Below are 22650 nucleotides of genomic sequence, written 5' to 3' on the forward strand. Positions count from 1 at the left end.
CACTGGGACCTTGTCCCCATCCACTGTGTGCAGGGGTTCAGAGTGGGCAGGACCGGCTCGATTGATGGACCCTCGAGTGTTAACCATCCAGGTGGCTTTGGCCAAGTTCATTTCCCAATTTCTGAAGGTTCCACCACCAAGTGCTTTCAAAGTAGTCTTAAGGAGTCCATTACACCGTTCAACTTTCCCGGCAGCTGGCGCATGGTAAGGAATATGATATATCCATTCAATGCCATGTTCTTTGGCCCACGTGTTGATAAGACCGTTCTTGAAATGGGTTCCGTTGTCTGATTCAATTCTCTCAGGGGTACCATGCCTCCAAAGGACTTGTTTTTCTAGGCCCAAGATGGTGTTCCGGGCAGTGGCATGAGGCACAGGGTAGGTCTCTAACCATCCTGTGGTTGCTTCCACCATGGTCAGTACGTAGCGTTTGCCCTGGCGGGTTTGGGGAAGGGTGATGTAGTCAATTTGCCAGGCTTCCCCATACCTGTACTTTGACCATCGTCCACCATACCACAGAGGCTTTACCCGCTTGGCCTGTTTGATTGCGGCACAGGTCTCGCAGTCGTGGATGACCTGTGAGATACTGTCCATGGTAAGGTCCACCCCTCGGTCACGGGCCCATCGGTACGTCGCATCTCTCCCCTGATGACCAGAGGCATCATGGGCCCAACGAGCTAGGAATGATTCTCCCTTGTGCTGCCAGTCTAGATCCACCTGTGATACTTTCACTTTGGCAGCTCGGTCCACCTGCTCGTTGTTGTGATGTTCTTCATTAGCCCGGCTTTTGGGTACATGTGCATCCACGTGTCGAACCTTTATGGTCAGTTTCTCTATTCGGGCAGCAATGTCCTGCCAAATCTCAGCTGCCCATATGGGTTTCCCTCTGCGTTGCCAGTTGGCCTTTTTCCAGCGATCCAGCCAACCCCACAGAGCATTAGCTACCATCCATGAGTCAGTGTAGAGATAGAGCCTTGGCCACTTCTCTCGTTCAGCAATATCCAAAGCCAACTGGACGGCTTTTAGCTCTGCGACCTGACTCGATCCACCTTGTCCCTCGGTAGCTTGTGCAACTTGTCGTGTGGGGCTCCATACTGCAGCTTTCCATTTCCGGTTAGTGCCTACAATTCGGCAGGAACCATCAGTGAAGAGGGCATATCGTCTTTCAGCCTCCGGTAGCTCATTATATGGTGGGGCTTCCTCAGCACGTGCCACTTGTTCCTCTTCTTCTTCAGAAGACAATCCAAAAGTCTCACCTTCAGGCCAGTTTGTAATTATTTCCAGAATCCCAGGGCGATTTGGATTCCCAATACGGGCGCGCTGAGTGATGAGGGCAATCCACTTGCTCCATGTGGTGTCAGTGGCGTGATGTGTGGAAGGCACCTTTCCCTTGAACATCCAGCCCAGCACTGGTAGTCGGGGTGCCAGGAGGAGTTGTGTTTCTGTGCCAATCACCTCTGAGGCAGCTTGAACTCCTTCATAGGCGGCCAAGATCTCCTTCTCTGTGGGAGTGTAGTTGGCTTCAGATCCTTTGTAGCTTCTGCTCCAGAATCCCAGTGGTCGACCCCGAGTCTCACCAGGCACCTTCTGCCACAGGCTCCAAGACAAACCATGGTTCCCGGCTGCAGAGTAGAGCACGTTCTTCACATCTGGTCCCGTCCTGACTGGGCCAAGGGCTACTGCATGAGCAATCTCCTGCTTGATCTGGGCGAAGGCTTGCTGCTGCTCAGGGCCCCAGTGGAAATCGTTCTTCTTGCGGGTAACCAGGTAGAGAGGGCTCACAATCTGACTGTACTCAGGAATGTGCATTCTCCAAAAGCCTATGGCACCTAGGAAGGCTTGTGTTTCCTTCTTGTTGGTAGGTGGAGACATAGCAGTGATCTTATTAATTACCTCTGTTGGGATCTGACGACGTCCATCTTGCCACTTGACTCCTAGAAACTGAATTTCCTGAGCTGGTCCCTTAACTTTACTTCGCTTAATGGCAAAACCAGCTTTCAGCAGAATCTGGATAATCTTCTCTCCTTTCTCGAAGACTTCCCCTGCTGTGCTGCCCCATACAATGATGTCATCGATATACTGTAGATGTTCGGGGGTCTCACCCTTCTCCAGTGCAGCCTGGATCAGCCCATGACAGATGGTGGGACTGTGCTTCCACCCCTGGGGCAGACGATTCCAGGTGTACTGCACACCCCTCCAGGTGAAAGCAAACTGAGGCCTGCATTCTGCTGCCAGAGGAATGGAGAAAAATGCATTGGCGATATCGATAGTGGCATACCACTTTGCTGCCTTGGACTCCAGCTCGTACTGCAGTTCCAGCATGTCCGGCACAGCAGCGCTCAGCGGTGGAGTCACCTCATTCAATGCACGATAGTCTACGGTCAATCTCCATTCTCCTTCAGATTTACGCACAGGCCAGATGGGGCTGTTGAAGGGTGAGTGGGTTTTGCTGACCACCCCTTGGCTCTCCAGTTTACGGATCATTTCATGGATGGGAATCACTGAGTCTCTGTCAGTACGGTATTGCCGGCGGTGTACTGTTGTTCTGGCGATTGGTACCCGTTGCTCTTCAACTCTCAGTAGTCCCACAGCAGAGGGGTCATCTGCAAGACCAGGCAAGGTGCTCAGTTTTCTAATGCCGTCTGTCTCTACAGCAGCTATCCCGAAAGCCCAGGGATATCCTTTTGGGTCTTTGAAGTATCCATTTCTAAGATAGTCTATGCCAAGGATGCATGGGGCCTCTGGGCCAGTCACGATGGGGTGTTTCTGCCACCTGTTCCCAGTTAAACTCACTTCGGCCTCCACTACAGTCAGCTGCTGGGATCCTCCTGTTACCCCAGAAATAGAGATGGATTCTTCTCCTACATACTTTGATGGCATCAGAGTACACTGGGCGCCGGTGTCAACCAAAGCCTTATGTTTTTGTGGGTCGGATGTGCCAGGCCATCGGATCCACACAGTCCAATAGATCCGATTATCCCTCTCCTCTACCTGGCTAGAGGCAGGGCTCCTCTATTCCTGATCCTGGTACACGTTGCTCTCTCCCTGTAAATAGGTTCTTGAGGTTCCTTCAAGAGGATCAGTCATATCATCATTCTGATACTGTCTGGAGTTCTGTACACGAGAGACTGGAGCAGCATTGACTCTAGATGAACTTCTTGGGGTAGGTGTCCCTCTTTTCAGCTCCCGTACCCGGGCTGCTAAGGAGGAGGTGGGTTTTCCATCCCACTTCCTCATGTCTTCTCCATGCTCCTGAAGGAAAAACCAGAGGTTACCTCGTGGAGTGTGTCCTCTCTCCCTGCCTGAGGAACGCCGGCTCCTAATGGCAGAAACTCTTGTTGGTTCAGGAGAGATCTGGTAGTTGTTTTCCTTAAGTTCTTTTTTTAGTTTCTGATGGCCCTCTTCAATCAGGCTTCGGACTTGCTCCACCAGCCGTGTTTCCACGGATGAGACATGGGTACGAAATGGGGCTGTGACAGTGTCCTCATAAATTCTTAGTTTATTGGCCAAGACGCCTACCATGTCCTCACCTTCCCTCCACTGCAGTGTTGCCAGGTAACGGGAATACATCTCTGGTCCAAGTCGTGCAAATCTCAACCACATCTGTGACGTGCACCGGACACAGTCTGGGCTCTTAGGAAATCTCTCATCTTCTGAGAAAATGATCTCCAGCACGGCCAATTCCCTCAGGCATCGGATACCTTGTTCTATTGTGCTCCATTTTCCTTGGTGCACCTGAAGATCTTCTTTACAAAGGTATCTGTCCTTCACACTTGTCAGCAGTCGCCGCCAGAGGCTGAGAGTTTCTTGGGTTCTCCCAATCCCCTGGTCAATGACCACATCCCGGGACAGAGATCCCAGTTGCCTGGCCTCACATCCATCCAGAATGGTGTCATTGGCTGCAGCGTCCCAGATGCGGAGCAGCCAGGTCAAGATGGACTCATTTGTCTGGCGGGCGAATTCCCTCCGCAGGTCACGCAGCTCACCCAGGGATAGAGAGCGAGTGATGATCTCTGGCTCTGTCACTTCTGCTGGGTGCGAAGGTCCTGCCACGTCCTCGTCAGTCACTATGCGAACTGATTTGCTCTTTGATTTCTTCTTCTGAACGGGCGCAACTGCTACTGGTCTAGGCTGTTCTGGCTCAGTGATGGTTTGTGTGGAGATGCTGATGGTGCTTCTGGCTTTTTTCTCCTCTGTGGCAGACTGCATAGACACGGACACCGTTGCTTTGCTTTTGGCTTTTTCCTCCTCTGTGGCAGTCTGCGTAGACACGGACACTGTTGCTTCGCTTTTGGCTTTTTCCTCCTTTGTGGCAGTCTGCATAGACACGGGCACTGTTGCTTTTTGTTTGGTTCTTCTCCTCTTTGTGACATTCTGTGCAGTCGTGGACGAAGTTGATTTGTTTCTTTTTTCCTCTTCCTCAAGAATACGCATCAATACGCCATGTAGTGTTCTGTTTCTAAGCATGTTGTAGGCTGTAAAGGCTGTGCAGAGGAGACAAAGCAGAACTAACAACAATATTGTGCTGTCCTTAGCATCCAGCGGGAACTCAACATTTCCAAAAACTACTGTATCAGGCCGGAAAGATTGGAAAAAATCATCCTTTACCCCTCCCCCCAAGGGCTGGGTGTGATTGTTAAAACCCCGGATGTAGCAACCTAGACTAGGACAAGCAAACAAAGTCGAGTATATATTCCGGATTATGTTCATTGCCTCAGAGGTTATCATGCAGTAGACATAATAGGCCAGTAAAGCAATTTTTATACCATATCCTGGTCTACACAGGAGCATTACAGCTGGCAGATAGTTCCCCATGTGTGGAAAAATATAGAGAGCAAGATATAAAACCCATGTAAGCATGTTGAGAATCATGGTGAAAACAAAATTGTAATACTGACTTTCCTCAGCACCCTTCGTGCCCCACGTTGGGCGCCAATTAATGTGTTGGTTTGAAAGTAAAACCAGTGCGAGACTCCAAGTCAGTAATACAATTTAATAGGAGAAAAGAGAAAAAAATAAAATACATGCAATAATATAAAAGAAACAACCACCAACACAGTCAGAAATACAACCTGACACCCTGTCAGTCAGGGTGTTGGTAGCAGTCCGTATAGATGGTGGCTGCAGTCCTCCTGGATGACAGATGTGGTTCTGTTGAAGCAGTGCTCCTGTAGAAGGTGCAGTTTTCCTCCGAAGATCCAGCGATGATGTGGAAAAAGGTCCGACTTTCCTCTGGGATCCAGTAGAAAGGTCTGCCCTCGGGTCCCAAACCCCAGTTTTTTATCTAGGTAGGAAAGGCTTGGCTCCTGCCCCTGGTTGGGGCATCTCCCAATGGGGTGATGTAATCTTATCAGTCACACAATAGGACTTAATGGCCCATTAACAGAATATATCTTCTGGAGGAGGGATGGGTTGTGAATAGATAACGATGATCATCCCCCCATCTTATCAGATGGCACATCAGCAGAGGATATCTCCCACAGAGATAAGGATCACCACCCCTCCCACATTTTAACAGATGGTGATAGAATACACATTTTTGCATTGTACCCCAGGACACCAAGTCTGTTATAAGAGTAAGCTGAGCTGAAAGATTCCTTCAATTATATCAGTGTAAACAATCTGAGTGCAGATCTGGCCAGTTAGTAGCCCCTGATTGATGTACAATATTAGATTAATGACTGCATCAGGAGAAAAATTGTCTTTTGCTGTCATGTCAGTTTTTATTCTCCTTTCTCTTTGCCACGGGGTGCCTGATGGGCTATTCTGGAGTGTTAAATACAAATCATCACAGTGCTCTATTGGATAAGCTTCTCTACATTGGGCAGATCTTGTGCTTCAGAGACCAAATCAGCTCACATCTATCCACTGGCTACTTCCATTCAATGGCAGTGGCTTTGGTACAGCTATCTAGGATTTCATGGCAGAATTCAGGAAAATTTGAGGAAATGCGATTTGAAAATGGAATGACAAGCAGCGAAAATTTTGTATTGCGATGCTGAGATATCAATGCTGAGATGCATTAGACTAATAAGAGCTATGGTTTGGGGGTTTTTGTTTGTCTGTGTTTTGTTTGTTGTTGTTGTTGGGGTTTTTTGTTTGGTTTTTTTTTTTTTTTTAAATGAGCAGTTAATCTGTTAGGAGGCTAATAAGTCAGTTTAAGCACTGAACCCTGAAAGACAGAGTCTAGATTCTGTCTTTTCCATTCAGCTTAATGTATATCTTAGGGAAATGCCTTCACACCTCTCTTCGCAAAAGTAACCCAGAGCTAACTGTGTCTGTTTACATGATTTATTCATTCAGACCATAACCGGCACCTGGAGTCCATGGGAGAGCACTGGAATTAGAAATTGCAACCTGCTCCAAAGTAAGCCGCCCAGAGGTTTTAACTGGTGGAGGTCAGTGGGAGATAGGGACAGAGGGAGGAGGTGGGAGGTGCTGTCTCGAGAAGAAACTGTGATCTCTATAACTTGCCTTCTTGACAACTGGAGGGGGATTTTCCTAATAGAAAACCTGTGAGCTATATGAGGAGGGTAATCCACTTGACCCTTGCCCTCTCCTAAGCCTTTAAGACATCATAACATTTCATTTCTTACCAGCTGCAGGACCACTTCTTGGGATTCCTTTTGATTGCAAAGCAAAACCAGCATTGTCTAGCTAGGAGGAAGACCAGAGTAGGGGTTTCAGAGCAAGTTACGTGAGTGGGGACATAGCAATCTTGTTTGAAGAGGGTGAGAGCTGGTGTCAGCGAGGAAGATAAACAGGGTGTGTTTGTGCAAGTAACCTTATTTATTTCAGCATCCTGAGGAGGGACCAAATGTACTGCATTGAAGGAAGTCAGTCCACACACATATGGGAGCGGGTCCAGCACTATGTGGCTGGCACAAGCCCAGGCACTGCTTTGCAGGGTGACAGCTTGGGGTTCTCGGGGCAGCTGCTGTCCTCAACACTGGCTTTTGAGAGCTCTTCGCATTGCAGGCTGTGCTGACATGGGCTGGGTGGTTATTCAGAGCTGGCAGGAAGGGCACCAGCGCTGGGGGGGACCCACAGCCCCCATGGCACTGAACAGACCCTGCCAGCAACTGGTTCAAAATCAAGATTTGTTACTTCAGCTTTTGGCCGCTGAATGGGGACCAATCCTGACATTATTTATTTTTAATACTGTATTTGTTATCCTCTGAATATTTTGGGTGGGTAATTATCCAGTGTGTGCTGTGTATTGCAGAGCCCAGGAATATTTGCTTTGGCTTTTCTTCCTGGTTAGTTAGGGTGTGCGGTTTCTGGCCTAGATCTCATGGCATTGTTTCTGTCTACGTAAATGAAATTTTTATACAAGAGAATAATGAATACAGACCAGAGAATAAGGCACATCCTGTGGCAATTTCACAAAGGCAATTTTTCTTGCTAAAACCCATAAGGGGCTCAGCAGTTGTGATTATTTACACATGTACTTAATGGCTGTCCACATATGACTGATACAGGATAACAGACACCTAGTAACCAGAGACAGCTGCCTTTGGTGGGTGCCTTGAATCATCCCTGGTTTTGTCTGTTTTCTTTCCCTCTCCTCTTTCCTGTTTGACTATAGAGGCGCTTCTAAGGATGGGGAAGAAAACCTTCATTTAAAACCACAAGAAACCAAAGGCTGGGTGTAACCAGCCCCAAATCCAGACAAGAGTCAGCGTGTAACTTCGTGTGTTACTGTTTTCGTAGTTCAGTATATCACATGGATGGGGTGGCATTTTAAAACACACCGAGGATTGCTGCCACACATGCAGTAATGTGTGCACACACACACACGCACACACAGGCACACCCCTCAGTGTACACATACTTTACACTGCACCCAGTTTGGCTGCGGTGCCAGCAGCAGCCCAGCTGTGGTGAAGAAAGCTCAGCCTGAATGTTCTCTCAGCTCCCTGTGCCGAGACTCACTTTGCCACAGCTGAAATGGCTGTGAAAACTGAGTATTTTAAAGAGTTTATCTGAGCTAGGTGTCAGTCAGAGTGATTATTCCTGCTCCTTGCAAAAACTAAAGAGTTTGCTTTTTCCAAGTCTTTGAATATGATCTTGTGGCTATGTTAATGCACACATGACTTCAAGACATTGAAACTTCAGTATCAAGTGTCACAAATGCGTGTCCAAGCCCCAAGTGTGATCATGGTACTCAGACAGCAGCTGTTGCTAAAGAGTTCAAGCTTACACTTCTCATCCCACAAACAAATGGCAAATGTTCCTGAGGGAGCATTTAAAAGTAAAAGAGTTCAGATATAAGAAAAAAAATATTTTGAATGCATCTAGAAAATAATATTGGTAAAACACTGCAAACCACAAATTCCACTGACATGGGATTTTATTATTTGCAGGCACTTTTATTTACAGCCTGTGCAGGTCCAGACCTTGCCTTGGGTACACAGTGGGGACTTGCTGCAAGGGACATGAGTGGAGATGAGCAGTAGAGAGAGATGCAAGTTACCAAAACCACTGCTTGTGACAGAATGGAAAACCTTCATCTGACGAGAGGGTTCTGTGGGGTTTGGCAAGGCTTGCCTGTCATCCACGTACTAAGGAAACTCTGATAGGAGAATATCCTATGTCATGATGCCATCTAAGCCTGGGAAGCAATACAAGCCATCAGGGGTGATGCCTTCACTAGCTGCCTTGTCAGCTCCCTTTCCATCATGGCAACCCATTCCTGAGATTGGGATTGATGCTGGTGTGAGCCCCTCTATCACAGGCTGCCAGTTGCTCAGAAATTCTTGCTCTGAATGGGTGAGCTGGTGGTTTCACAGTGGGTTGAAAATACAGCCCCGTCCTCAGTGTAACCTTTAATCTTGATTAAAAGGCTTCCAGGGCCAGGCTGCCTGGGCTGCATCCTTTGTTCAATTCTGGCAGTGGCTCTTGCATTCTCTAATCCCTGTTAATATCACTGCTTGTCAAAGAAGATTTGTGCCTTTCCTGGAAGATGGACGCCTATTTTGTACCAGCCGGGGCAGAAGGAGCTGCCTCATCAGCTGGTGCTGGGAACAGCGAGTAGCAGACAAGAAAGGCATCCTGTTTTCTGGGAAGAAGGAGTGGGAGGTGTGCGAGCATCTGGCTCTGACTATTAACTCTGGCTGCTAGCACTGCGCCTGTTTTCAGGATGCAACACAAACCTCTATTTTAACTATGCACAATCCATGAACCTCTCTTGGCAGCTTTTGTGGTCAAGACACCAACATAGTATCCTGGCCAAACTGCAGGACAGATTATGCTCTGCTGACCTATATTCCCCTAAAGTCATTTTCAATTAGTGTAGTAGTTAGTTCCCCTTTGTGCATCAATAAATTTCTCCCTGCCATAAGGTTGAGCTGAGACTCCAGTGGCCAGGCTCTCTTGAGGGCATTTTGCTGGCTCTTCCAAGAAGGCAGAGAAAAGGTCTGGAAAAAAGAAAAAAGAGAAAAAGGTCTGGTCATTGCTGCTCGAGCAGCAGTCTCTGCTGCTGAACCTGAGCCCAGACCATAGTTCTTCTCAGGCTGGTCAACTCATGTCTCACATCCCTATTAGGGGTCCTTCCTGGGTTGTGGAAGACCTTCTCTGGCTCAGTCATGGCAGGACGTGGTACCAATCCTGGGAGAGAGTCTCAGATCCTCTTTTATCAGGATGCTTTTGGTGTGGGGCTTTTTCTCTCCCCTGCCATTAACTGCTTCATTTGCTGCAGCTGTGGGAGAGGGAGGGACACTGCAGCCTGGTACAAGCGCTGGTACAAGAATCACACCGTGGCTCTGGCTGGTGGCCTGCCAGGGTGACTGAGCTGGCACATGGGGGTTCCCTGGAGGGCTGGGGCTCCTGCTGGCCCAGAGGAAGCACTGGTCACCTGGCCTGTGTGGCTGTGTAGTGCATCCTGTGTCAGCAGGCCAGCCTCAGAATAACCACACTTCATTGCTCGGCATTCCTGCCCAGCCTCCCCAGCAAACCCTGAGCAGGTCAGGTGCAAAGTCAGCTGTGGCTTACAATGGCACTGAGGAGAAGGATGCTCTGGGTACCCCTTGGGATGTGTGTCCCAAGTGATCCCAAGGCAGTGTGTTTCTAGCTCAGCTCGGGTTCCTGCTGTCAGCTGGTGACAGCTCAGCAAGGTGGCTTCTGCCATCTGGAACTGGCAGCAACTTCTGCTGCAATCTCCATTAGGTGGCTCAGGGAGTCTGGCCAGGGCTACAAAATGTGAGAAAAGGACCCCAAAGGCCACTTGGTCTGTTCCCTTTGGCAAGGCAGGATTACATGTGTCAGTGCATTTAGAGAGTCCTCCTCGGGAATCGCTTCTGTCACTATCCCTTTCCTGGCTACTGCCCACGCAGCAGCTGAGAGGCAGATAATATAATTAGCAAGACTTAATGAGGGACAGCACTGTTGGCCAGTGCCTTCAGTGGAGCTGCTGAGCTCTGTTTGCATCAGGGCAGAATCCATTCTGTTATCAAACAGCTGCCTCGAAAACTGGATGAGACTTTATCCTTTGCTTTTAGGTTTAATTCGGAAAGCTGTTATTCAGCTTTGTGCAGAAAGCTGTTCATCGGGCTCCCAGAAAAGCTGACCCAGCTGGGATCTCCCCCACACAAGCAATGTCCTGGGCATGAATGGTGCCTTGGGCAGTAGTGAGACACAAGGACTATGATGGAAGAGTTTCTAAATCATTACTATTGTTTATTCATAGACATTGAATATTTTTATGCTCAACAGTTTCTTTGGATCTCTGGCGTTAATGAACTGTATAAAATACATACATCATCCTCCTTCCTTTTCCATGAAAATGTGACATTTTCTTGCCTACAGATTTTGAATTTTGCCTTCTTCATTGCGCAATACAAAAAAACCCCATAGCCTCCATAATGAAAACCAGAAACCTCATGGCTTGAGATGTTCTTCAGTATGATGAATGGATATGAAAATTCATTTGTGCTGGAGCCATATCATTTGATGGCTGTAATTGTGCCTTATTATTGGTACACAAGCAGGCCAGCTGAGGACACAGCTTAAACTACACTCCAGGTGGAAAAAAAAGCTGGAACAGTGCCATCAAAGGTAGTTGACAGTTCAAAGCAAAACTTTCTTATCTTTTCTCACTCGGTACTTGCTAAGATATCGTTGTGGTTTAACTCTAGTCAGAAACTAAGCCCCACAGAGCCAGTCATTTACTCTCTCCCCCCTAGGATAGGGAAGGGAATCAGAAGAGTCAAAGTGAGAGAAATTGTGTGTTGAGATAAAGACAGTTTAACAGGCAAAGCAAAAGCCACACACAAGCAAAGAGGAACAAGGAATCCATTCACCACTTCCCATGGTCAGGCAGGTGTTCAGCCATCCCCAGGAAAGCAGGGCTCCACCGTGTGTAGTGGTAGCTTGGGAAGACAAACACCATTAGTCCAAAAGTCCCTCTCTCTCTCCTTCCCCCAGCTATATGTGCTGAGCATGGTGCCATATGGCCTAGGATATTCCTTTGGTCAGTTGGGGTCAGCTGTCCCCACTGTGCCCTCTCAAAACTTCCTGTTCACCCCCAGCCCTCTTGTTTGTGTGGTGGGGTGGGAGGCAGAAAAGACCCTGACTCAGTGTCAGCCCTGCTCACCTGTAACAAAAACATCTTTGTGTTATCAACACTGTTTTGGTCACAAATCCAAACCATAGCCCCACAGCAGCTACTAGAAGAAAATTAACTCTATCCCATCCAAAACCAACACAGACCTTTCTATAGGTTATTTTCCCAGAAGTACAGTTGGAAGACTTTTGCTCCTAAAGGAACAAGGTTGGAGAAAAGCAACTGCAGCCTGCTGCCTCAGCATATCTGCAATGCAGCTGGTATTTCTCAAATATCTTCCAGTGTTTTTAGTTTTTCTTCAAGGTGGCCTTAAATTACCTGTTTCAAACCACATTGTTTAAATCTAATTTATGGGAGCCAAAGGCACATCTAAGCAATCACTGTCACCTCCCCTTCCTGGTGCCTAAATACATATTGCCACTTCATGAGATAAAGTCTCCAGTATCCATGCTAACCCAAGGTGTTCCTGACACATAATACCTGTCTTTGCCCCTGTCCCCATGCGTGACACTGCAGTCCCCAGCTCTCTGGCACACTCTGCACAACACTGAATTGAACTGAGGCACTGATCTGGCTTAAAGAACATCTGCCAAAACCCTTCCCCCTCCTCCTGTTTTTTAATCTGGACCAATTCTCCAGTCTGGCCCTGGTGTTAATAGGGAAAAAAAACCCCTGGAGGATGAGGGGTGAAAAGGTGAGAGAGTAAGAAAAATCTTCATCTCATCCTGTGGTCTCTGTCCCATGAGCTGTCTGCTGTCAGAGACTGCACTGGGAGAGGCCACCCCAAACCTTTCAGCTTTACTGAGTCTCTGCTTCAGCAGAAGTGATCTCAGGAGAATCTCTATAGCTCCATGACTACTGGGGGCATGTCAGGCAGTGGCAAGGAGGATGTGAGTGCTTGGGAAAGAATGAAGGAGATGTTGGAAGAAATGGTATTTTAAGTGAAAAAACCAGGGGGAACAGTCTAAACACCCACCTTTTTAGTAGATGCACCTGTGTGATGAATGAAGAAAGTGCAAGCCATTCAGAGAAGGGTGATCAATGCAGGCTCTGTTGTGCTGTCAGAGTGTCACAGGTGCATCAGCTGATGAGAAAAAGATTTGCTTGGGTTTTTTTTTTTCTTCAACAAACTGTGATTTTATGTATATACATATGTAGTAAGACAGGGCAAGCCAAATGTGGCCACAAACACCCTTTTCACATGCTCTCTGCCAAGGAATCCACCCTGAGCTGCATATGAAGCCTTGCCTCTAGGAATTCTCTCTGTACACACAAGCAGTTTACAGCCCATGACCCCAAACCATCAGCAGATGCCATTGTTATTGCCCTCAGTGTTTGTCTGCATCCCAAGGGTATATAAACTTCACTTTCCATCCCCACCCCTGTTTTATATAGTAATAGGTCATCCCAGAAGCATGTTTACTTCCTTGTCATTTTTGGACTTAAATATAGACCAGCCCAAATTGCTTGAGACTTAAAATTTTCTAATTAACCAGTGGGAAACAGTGGAGGAACTTTGCAAAGTACAATGCACAGCTAAACCAAATGATCACCCTTGAGTTTAAGCATGGGAATGTGGATACCCAACATTACTACCCACGAGATCTTTCTTTCTTTCTTTCTTTCTTTCTTTCTTTCTTTCTTTCTTTCTTTCTTTCTTTCTTTCTTTCTTTCTTTCTTTCTTTCTTTCTTTCTTTCTTTCTTTCTTTCTTTCTTTCTTTCTTTCTTTCTTTCTTTCTTTCTTTCTTTCTTTCTTTCTTTCTTTCTTTCTTTCTTTCTTTCTTTCTTTCTTTCTTTCTTTCTTTCTTTCTTTCTTTCTTTCTTTCTTTCTTTCTTTCTTTCTTTCTTTCTTCTTCTTTCTTTCTTTCTTTCTTTCTTTCTTTCTTTCTTTCTTCTTTCTTTCTTTCTTTCTTTCTTTCTTCTTCTTTCTCTCTTTCTTTCTTTCTCTTCTTTCTCTCTTTCTTCTCTTTCTTTCTTTCTCTCTTTCTCTCTTTCTCTCTCTTTTCTTTCTTTCTTTCTTTCTTTCTTTCTTTCTTTCTTTCTTTCTTTCTTTCTTTCTTTCTTTCTTTCTTTCTTTCTTTCTTTCTTTCTTTCTTTCTCTCTTTCTTTCTTTCTCTCTTTCTCTCTTTCTCTCTCTCTTTCTCTCTTTCTCTCTCTCTTCTTTCTTTCTTTCTTTCTTTCTTTCTTTCTTTCTCTCTTTCTTTCTTTTTTTCTTTCTCTCTTTCTTTCTTTCTCCATTTTTGCAGGCTTTAATAACTTCTGGTAAGTGAGATTTCTTGCAGAAATTCAGACGTTTTCCTTTATGTAGGCATAACTTCATTGCACTGTGATGGTAGTTATTGGAATAAACTTCTAGAAGGAGAGTGAGGAGGGAGAGGGCTTTGCTTGTATTAGGCAAAGGGAGCATCATTCAAGTCAGACAGAGAAATAAAAGGCTACTAATTAACTGAGGAATTTATCTTATTTAAAGATACTAGCAAAAATACAGCTCAGGGCTTTATCTCAGCCTTGGACTCTTTTCTGCATTTTGTCCAAGTCTCATTTAGTCATTCATGCCTCTTTGGTGATTTCAAACTCCTTAAAAATGTTCATTTAAAATGTTTTTGTCTGTTGTGATTATCCTGGACATAATTCGTCTACACAGATGTTGCTGCATTGCTTCTGGTCAGTGGAGAGCTAAGACACCTGTGGCAAGGTGGAAACAGCATCCTGTGCAAGAGCCTCTGGTTGTTCCCCTTTGAGCAGAGTGGAGAAGGAAACCTTCTGGAGATGCATCCAGGACATGCAGTGGAGAAACCTCCCAGTCACTGGTGGAATCCAATTTCTCCAGCTCACCAGTTGCAGAGCAGGTACAGAGGGAAAGCTTGTCTTTGTGTGCAAGAATGACAGGATGTCCCCAAAGCCCCACCTACACCACACAGTCTGCTCCTGCTGCTTCAGAGGTGGGCTTGGCAGAGCCCCTGGGTCTGTCCTGAGTCAATGACTGGGGCACTGTAGGTGTTACCATGCTGCAAAAAGGTTTCTGACATACTGCCTTTTATGTCGAGGCATCTGGAGGTTATGACATGCAAGGAACTGAGTTCCTGTTTTACCTTGACTGTTATATTATGTAAGGGAGGCAGAGTGTCCTCACATTATTATTATTATTGTAATTAAAGAATATTGTGCTTTTCATCTGTACAGTTCCTTCCTCAGCATTGTTTGATACGAATAGATGATAACAGACTGGTTATTGTGAGTTATTAATAACATATTGTTTACTCACCATATGCCTAGGAGACAGAGCAGTGAGCGGGGCTGCTGTGTCCTGGGTGTCTCTCCCTGCACTCACAACTGAGTGGATCATCTTTGATCTCTGTTTGCCTCACTAGATCTCTCTTCTCTTTGGACTTACTGCTTACCATTCCCTCTGCCCCTGCCCCTGGTTACCTTTGTGTTTGAGGGATTCTGGAGAAAGCAAGAAGAGTTTATTCTGCCTTCTCCCATACTTCTTGCATTTGGTGTAGATGCTCTGGTCTGTTTTTAATTTCCATGATTCTACAGTGCTTTTGAGTCCAAGGTGCTAAATATAGATCTAACCCATAATAGCCAGTCTCTTTTTCATTTCTGTCATACGATGTTATTTTCTGTTTTTATCGTTTAAGCCTAATGGATTTACATTATTAGGAGCTCCCCAGTGTGTAGAATGTGGTTATGACCAAGACAAATGCCTTCGAAGTTTTCAGGAACATTTGTCCGAATAAAAGCAAGGAAAAAAGTGACTCTTCCTTGGCTCTGAAGGAAAAGTATTGGTGCAGTGTAGGCACTTTCTGTCTCCCCTTTATACTGCAAACCTGTGTGTGCCCTCTGGGTAGGGGAAGCACTTCCAGCACATTGCCTAGAAAAAATTACTCTCTGGAGAAAAATCAGCAGACACAATGAAAAGTGCTGGCTCAGACACCTTGAGCTGGCAGACTCCTACCAAAATTAGTTCTGGATAAGCCAGTACATCTGTAGTGAGAACAAACTATTCCCTTTTCTACCTATTCTTAATACAGCCATCCCCAAAAATATAAGTCAGGAAAATGTTTGGGGAAACTATTAAGGAGCAGAAAGGGAAAAGAATATCCAGACAAATATGGAGCCATTTGAGACAAATATGAAGTCACATGTAATAAACAGCTTGAATTTACAGGGGCTAAAGCAAGACAAACACAAGTGATGGCTTTTTGGGGCTGAGTGCCCTAGCAAGCCAAGAAAGGAATGTGGTGGGTAGAAGAGGCCAGGCCCACAGAGAGAGACACAAAGACCACTCAGGACAAATCTAGAGCCACACCTGAGCCTTTCCAAGCCTAACTGATACCTGGCCTAAGCCAGTGGGTGGAGAGGAGTGGGGTATAGAGGAGAATTGGTCATTTCACTTCATCTCTGTTCAAGTACCTTTCCCCCTGGCTGTACAAGAGGCATGTGAGAGAGGACTTCTGTGTGATCAGGAGATGCATCCTTGGTGACCTTGGTTGCGGTTAGGGTCTCTATGCAATAGTCCAAGCAGCAGCTCTAAGACTCACCACAAGGTATGGGCATGGAAGACTGACCTCTCCAGGAGAAATAAAAGCTGAAACCTACATGAACAGCTACCCTGGGCACAGTGAATTTCTCTTTACTTGGAGAACCTCACCATGCTTAGCTTGAATATTGAAGGGCTGTCTGAAAAGGGGATGAGAAGCACAGTAGCATGCCACAGATCTCAGTGTGTAAATACTTTCTTGTTTTCAGGTGCTTTTCAAGGGAAATGTACTGGTTTGGGGAAAGCTGTCTTCACTACCACCCTTGGTCAGGGTCCTCCAGTCATTCACTTTGCACTACTGACAGTTCAGCTGGGGTTGGAAATCAAGTGGGTTTCCTTTTAAATAACCTTCAGGTACAACTATGAGCATATTTCACCCCAGGCTTCGCTCCTAGTAGGCACTAGGATGAAAGACTAAGCCTGGCTAAGCCCTAAACCAGCACTCTGTGCATCTTGAAATACGACATTATGTCCATAAGGCATGCTCAACTGTGGCTGAGACAGACTGCAAGGAAGCTATTTGGCATATTAACACTCTAGTTTGCTGCTGGAAGCATTGCTTTTCATGGTGCTGTCCAGAAGACCAGAGGAGAAATCTGTTGCTGCTGGAAATGGCAGTAGTGCTGCAGGTCTCGGCTGCTGCCAGCAGAACAGATGGCCCAGGAGTGGAGCAGGGCTGCCTGCTGCACCCATCTAGAAAGTGTGTTGTGAAAAGCAGGACCAAGCTGGTCCCCATTGTAGCCTGGCAAGGGAAGAAAGGTATACTGTGTAGGAAGGGAGCAGGTGTTTAGTTTGAGTGTGCCAATGACTATGTACCTCAGTGGGTGGGGAAGTTCAAATATGACAATTCCACTTAGGCTTAATTTTTCCTAGCAAGAAATGCCAGAGCATTGATGCACATGGCCAAAGGCTTGCTCAACCTGGTGAAATAAATTCTTCTACATTGCTCCAGACAGTCCTGGAACCAGTTAATGGTGTCTCTTGTTTACCTGAAGTTTTGTGTTGCTCCTAGTATTGCAAAAATTAATCCTGAATATTCATAAAGTGATCATTTTAAATGAATTAGGAGCAATACAGCAGCTGGAAATTAACACAAAAAAAGGAAAAAAAAGAGAAAAAACTAGATAGAATGTGAGGTGAGAGCAAGAAACAACAATGGTATGATGTCCTATGGATACATGAATTCAGTGACAGGGAAGACTATGTCCTCCAGACCAGTCCTTCAAACTCCAGTCTCCAGAGCCTGCAGGGGCAAGTGTGCCCAAGAGCAGGGATTGAATGTTGTGTCCACCACAGGTCTGCTATGAGCTCTCTGTTCAGGGCTTAAACCAGGCAGAGGCTGTGTGTGTGCTGGCAGACAAACCAAAAATGGTCAGGGCATGAGCCTGGACAGTGTCTCACATTCATTCATACTGTTTTCATTCAATTACAGACACAGTCCAGCTTGCATTCTTCCAGGCAATGCATCACCATGGTTTGCAGATGGTTAACCCACTCCCAACACTGGTCTGAGCTGGAGAGGACTCAGCTTTGAGGAATACTTGGATCTGTCCTTTATCATTCCAACCACTAAAACCTGACTGACAAAGCCCTAAATCAGATCATCTTTTAGCTCCTCTTGACTTGCCCTCCTCCTGGCTAGTAATGCCTCTTTTGAGGCCGGCTGTGAATGATCTGCCAGAAGGAAGTTCTTAAAAAGCCTTATGCTGAAGTAGCCCACCTTATGTTCTCCATCAGGCAGGCTTTATTCCTCCCATGTTCAGCGTTACACCGGCAGAAGTTGGATTAGACTTGTATTTCTTGGCTAAACAATGATTAAAGGAAGCACGATAACTATCTACAAGTATTTGATGGGTGTAAACTCCAGTGAGGAAGAGGAATTGTTTAGTGTGGTTAAAGGACTTTCATGGCTTAGAGCAATTAGATTAAATTGAACAAAGCAAAACATAAACTGAATAGCCTTTGTAATGCTAGCAAGCTGCAAGGGCAGCTCCCAGGGGACGTGGTGGAATGGGTCTGGGTGATGTCTGGGTCAGCTGAAACGTCACAGGGAGTGGAGCAGCATTTACCTTATGGACCTGGGAACACCATCCCATAAACGGTGTGACAACTTTCCCTGTCATGTCCACACCCGCACCGCCCTGTCTGCGTGAGCACACGCCCTGATGAATAAGGAGGGAAGAAGAGTGTTGGGGTGGTTCAGCTTCTGCCTGCACCTGACTTGTCCCCTCTTTTGGTGTAATATGTTGCCCTAAACAATAAGTTTTCATTCTGCTGACAGTGATTCTGATCTTGTGACTGTTAAGGGAGAGCTTATGCTTCCACTTTCCATATTGAGTCGTGAGTAAGCTTTCCTTAGTACTTCAGCAGGATGGAGCTTGAGCTCCAGTTATCTTAAGCTTACTAATAACCTTGGGTTATCACATACCTACAGGGATGCCGTCAGTATTCCCTTCAGGTTACACCGCTCTCAGCTGGCAGGACATGGTATAGGATCATCAACTCTGTACAAGAAAGGAACAAACACAAGTGCACAGTTCCTCTGAAAATATACTGGTCACCCCTTATTCAGTGCTGGGAAAAATGAGCTCACTCTCTTATATGTGAGAAGCAGTATGTAATAATCCCATTTAGCCCCTTTTCTCTGGAAACCAAACACAGAGCCGGTAATCCCATCCATCAGGAGTTTCTGATGGAGACTGTGAACTGACCTGAACACTGAAAATGAATATCAGTGACTCAAGCATTGCTGTGTCTTTCAAAATCCTACAGACTCTCAGGTAAGAGGATATGTGATGTTTGATGAGTCAGGATGCTTTCCCCTGGCATGATTGTTTCTTTGCCTAATTACACAGACACAGTAGCCAAAGATAAGCCAGGTAAGGTTTGTTGTGGATGTCCTGGTCGTCTAGGAGACAAGAACCTTATTTACCTGACATGACTTGTAAACAAACTACCCTGCTTTTAAAACAGCATATTGCTTCCAAATTGCAGGTTATCTGTTCTGAAACACCACCACTTAATGGGTTATCTTCTCCTTTAACTGGGCACACTTGTTGACATATCGTTAAATCCCACTTAGTACAAGTGTGAGAAGCTGTTAAAAGCTGCAAGCAGAAAGACAAGGAGGACACATGTATCCTCCCATGGCACTTGCAAAGAAGGCCCTGATCTGTTCATAAAAGGTCAGGAAGAAAAAAAGGAATTCAAAAGCCTTAAAAAAACCAGCCTGGACTGGAGTCTTGACTAGTGCGTCATCACAAGTTTTCTTCTCCCGAGGGAGTAATTCTTCAGATGTTTTACGTGCCCCTTGCTGGTGTCTCTCCATGTTTTTCTTCAGCAGCAATTTGTCTATTTCTGCATTTATTGAGCCTTCCTTTTTTAAACAGAGGCAGAGCTAATAGACAACTGTGCATATGGGAGAGACTGAAAGGGTTAACACCACCTCCCGTGTATGTCCACTGCTCAAATGCTAACACCTACCTGGTAATGTGTGCACATTATGGACCATGCAACAGAACAGGCATGGCACTTTTGCAGGGTCCCTGCTGTGCTGATGCATTCTTCCCAAATCTGGCTGGCTGCAAAGGCCTCAGATAATAATATGGGTTTTTTCACATAGTCCTGGGGTCTTCATTAAAAATGGCATGCTTGAGGATAGTTTCCCATCCTGGACAAGATTTTTTTCATATAAGAGGCTGGCAGGTGTTCATGCTTGTGGTGATGTTCAGAAAAGATGAATTCTCCTTCTCGTGTACCTGCTATATTTTCAGTTTCAAATAAAGATGTGTACATTGTATGGGAGGAGGAAGAGAGAGGGGTTGCAGGATTTCTGTCATCTCACATGACCATGCAGGTGATTTCTTACCATTATCAGTGGGATATCTCAAAGCCCCTGATGAATGCATGTTTAACCTGTGCTAAGAGAAGCTGTAATTCCTGTGCTAAGAGAAGCTGTAATTCCTGTGCAGTCTCTGCTGGCTTGGAAACTAGCAGTGCCCATTCTCCTGGGATTTGCAGCCTTGGCTTCACAAACTCAGGAGGTTCAGAGCTCATGAACTGGGTTTCAAGACACATGAGGATGAACCAGAACGTCCTCTTTTTTCTGTATTGAGGAGTATAGTCCTGGAAATCTGATATTTACTAACACATGAATTCTGAGAGAATAAAATCTTGAGAAAAGACAATAGCAGTGTTGTCTTCAGAGTCTTGTTGTGTGTGATATGGACCTCAAATGTTAGAGATGGTGCCCATAGTGTTGAGAGCAGCTTGACAAATACATTCTATGTAAATCACAGTGTTTTCTTAAAGATAGTCATTGCAAGTTAGTCCATGCATCAGCTTCTTCTCACGCTGACCCTCACAGGACTGCCTTCTCTTTTCCTTGCTCTTGTGTCTTCCAGTAGAAAATCAGTAGGCAGCCAAAGAGATAATTTTGCTAGGCCAAAAGACCCAACAGGTGTTTTTAACATTTAATTAGACTTTCTTTTCTACATCACCTATAAGGTATCTGAGGACATGACTACCAGAAATGTCACCTGGCCATTTGCCAGATATGGAGCACATCTTATAGTGGTCACCTGGGATGATTTTTCTGGGCATAATAGCTCATCTTGCCTGAGCAAATGCCAGAAGTTCAGCAGATCATGGAACAGATAAGGATGGAAGGGACCAGACTTTCTCTCTGGTCGACTGGGTCAATGATTCCTGAGGGCTCTCCTCAGCAGTGAAGACTGAAGCAAAAAAGACATGCAGTACCTCAGTCTTCTCTGCAAGCTGTGTTTCAAGGGTCCTGCTCCTTTTAGCAGAGGACACACATTTTCCTTAGAATTCTGTTATTGATTAATTTGAAGAAGACTTTCTTATTCTGGTCATGCTTAGCAAGATGAGCCCTGGGCTTCCTACTTGCATCTCTGCATACTCTAACAACATCCCAATATTTATCCCAGGTGGGTAGCCCCTCACGTATCTCCTGCTTATGTGTGGGTTTGACAGCAATTCCTTGTTCATCCATGCAGGCCTCCTCCCCCTTTTGCTTGATTTCTTGCCACTGGGGATGTCTTGTAGTCACTTCCTGGGCTGCATGCACTTAGTAGAAATGTTCCCACTTGAGCCTGTTGTTTTGCTACATACAAGAAAAGTACCTTGTCCCCTTTTTAAGGGTAAGAAGAAGCTCAGGTTCAAAAATGCCCTGCAGTGTATCCACAAAACCTGAGGCAGCATGCCAATGCTTGAGCCCAACCAATTCCTCTCCTTACTTTAAACACTATTTGTTTTACCTAATGATGCAACATAGATGAGTCAGCCCTGGCACTCCTCTTTTCCCAGGGCAGGGACTCCCTTGCTATGGCATCGTTACTTCCTGGCTTGCCTGCCATCTCTGTTGGCTCTGTGAGCCTTGCCTTTTCGCATGGAGGTCAGTGAGCAGGTCAGAAAGACATCAGCCCCAAATTCAGACTGTGGTGCTTAGGATTGCACTGAAGACTGTGGAGATGCTCCTGAGGTGATGGGGGACCAGAACCCAGTTTCCTCCACATGGGGGGCAGAGCTCATTGCATGCTCCATTTGAAGGAAACAGGTAGGCTATGAGTCACCTCTTTTTTGAGAGCAACCTCAAGGAAAAAGTCTTGGGATGTTAGCTGCTGAAAATCTGGGCATGACCTGGCAATGTGCACTTGCAGCCCAGAAGGCCAACCTTGTTCTGGGCTGCATCCAAAGCAGTGTGAGGGATGGGATTCTGCCCCTCTGCTCTGTTCTTGTGAAATGCCACCTGGAGTGCTGCATCCAGCTCTGGGGGGCCTAGCTGGTTGTGGATCTGGTGGTATGAGTCCAGAAGAGGGCCATGAACATGACCAGTGGGCTGAAGAGCCTCTCCTGTGAAGACAAGCTGAGATGATTCAGGGTTCAGCCTGAAGAAGAGAAGGCTCTAGGGACACCCTATGGCACCCTCCAGTACCTAAAAGGGGCTACAGGAGAGGGATATTTTACCATGGTTTGTAAGGATAGGACAATGGGGAATGGCCTTAACCTGAAAAGAGGGCAGGTTTACATTAGATATTAGGAAGCAATTCTTTACTGTGAGAATGGTGAGACACTGGAACAGGCTGTGCAGAGAAGGTGTGGATGCTCCATCCCTGGCAGTGGTCAAGGTCAGGTTGGATGGGGCTTTGGGCAACCTGGTCTAGTGGAAGGTGGCCCTGCCCATGGCAGGGGTTGCAACTCTATGGTCTTTAAGGCCCCTTCCAACCCAAACTACTTCTCTCTCTTCTCTTCTCTTCTCTTCTCTTCTCTTCTCTTCTCTTCTCTTCTCTTCTCTTCTCTTCTCTTCTCTTCTCTTCTCTTCTCTTCTCTTCTCTTCTCTTCTCTCTCTTCTCTTTTCTCTTCTCTCTCTTCTCTTCTTGTATAAGGTTTTCTGGCTGTTGGAGGCTTCACAGCACTCAGTGTCACACATCCTATTCTTTGTCTTTCCTTTTTCCCACATCAGGAATTGAAAACAGTTATGCTACACAGCAACTACCTCGTTACTGGTTTTCCTTACATG

General features: G+C 46.0%; 1 long non-coding RNA gene across 1 annotated transcript in view; it reads left to right on the forward strand.

Annotated features, from left to right (window-relative positions):
• LOC148224810 (uncharacterized) overlaps positions 1-15324 on the forward strand; it is a 33782-nt gene extending 18458 nt beyond the window's left edge. Inside the window, exons 5-6 of the long non-coding RNA XR_015801491.1 lie at positions 6304-6367; positions 14208-15324. This is a non-coding gene — a long non-coding RNA (uncharacterized LOC148224810). The remainder of the gene's footprint in view (positions 1-6303; positions 6368-14207) is intronic.
• Positions 15325-22650: the final 7326 nt, after the last annotated feature.

This window comes from Sturnus vulgaris, chromosome 2, assembly GCF_052056855.1.
Source record: "Sturnus vulgaris isolate bStuVul1 chromosome 2, bStuVul1.hap1, whole genome shotgun sequence".
In the NCBI taxonomy this organism is placed as follows: domain Eukaryota; kingdom Metazoa; phylum Chordata; class Aves; order Passeriformes; family Sturnidae; genus Sturnus; species Sturnus vulgaris.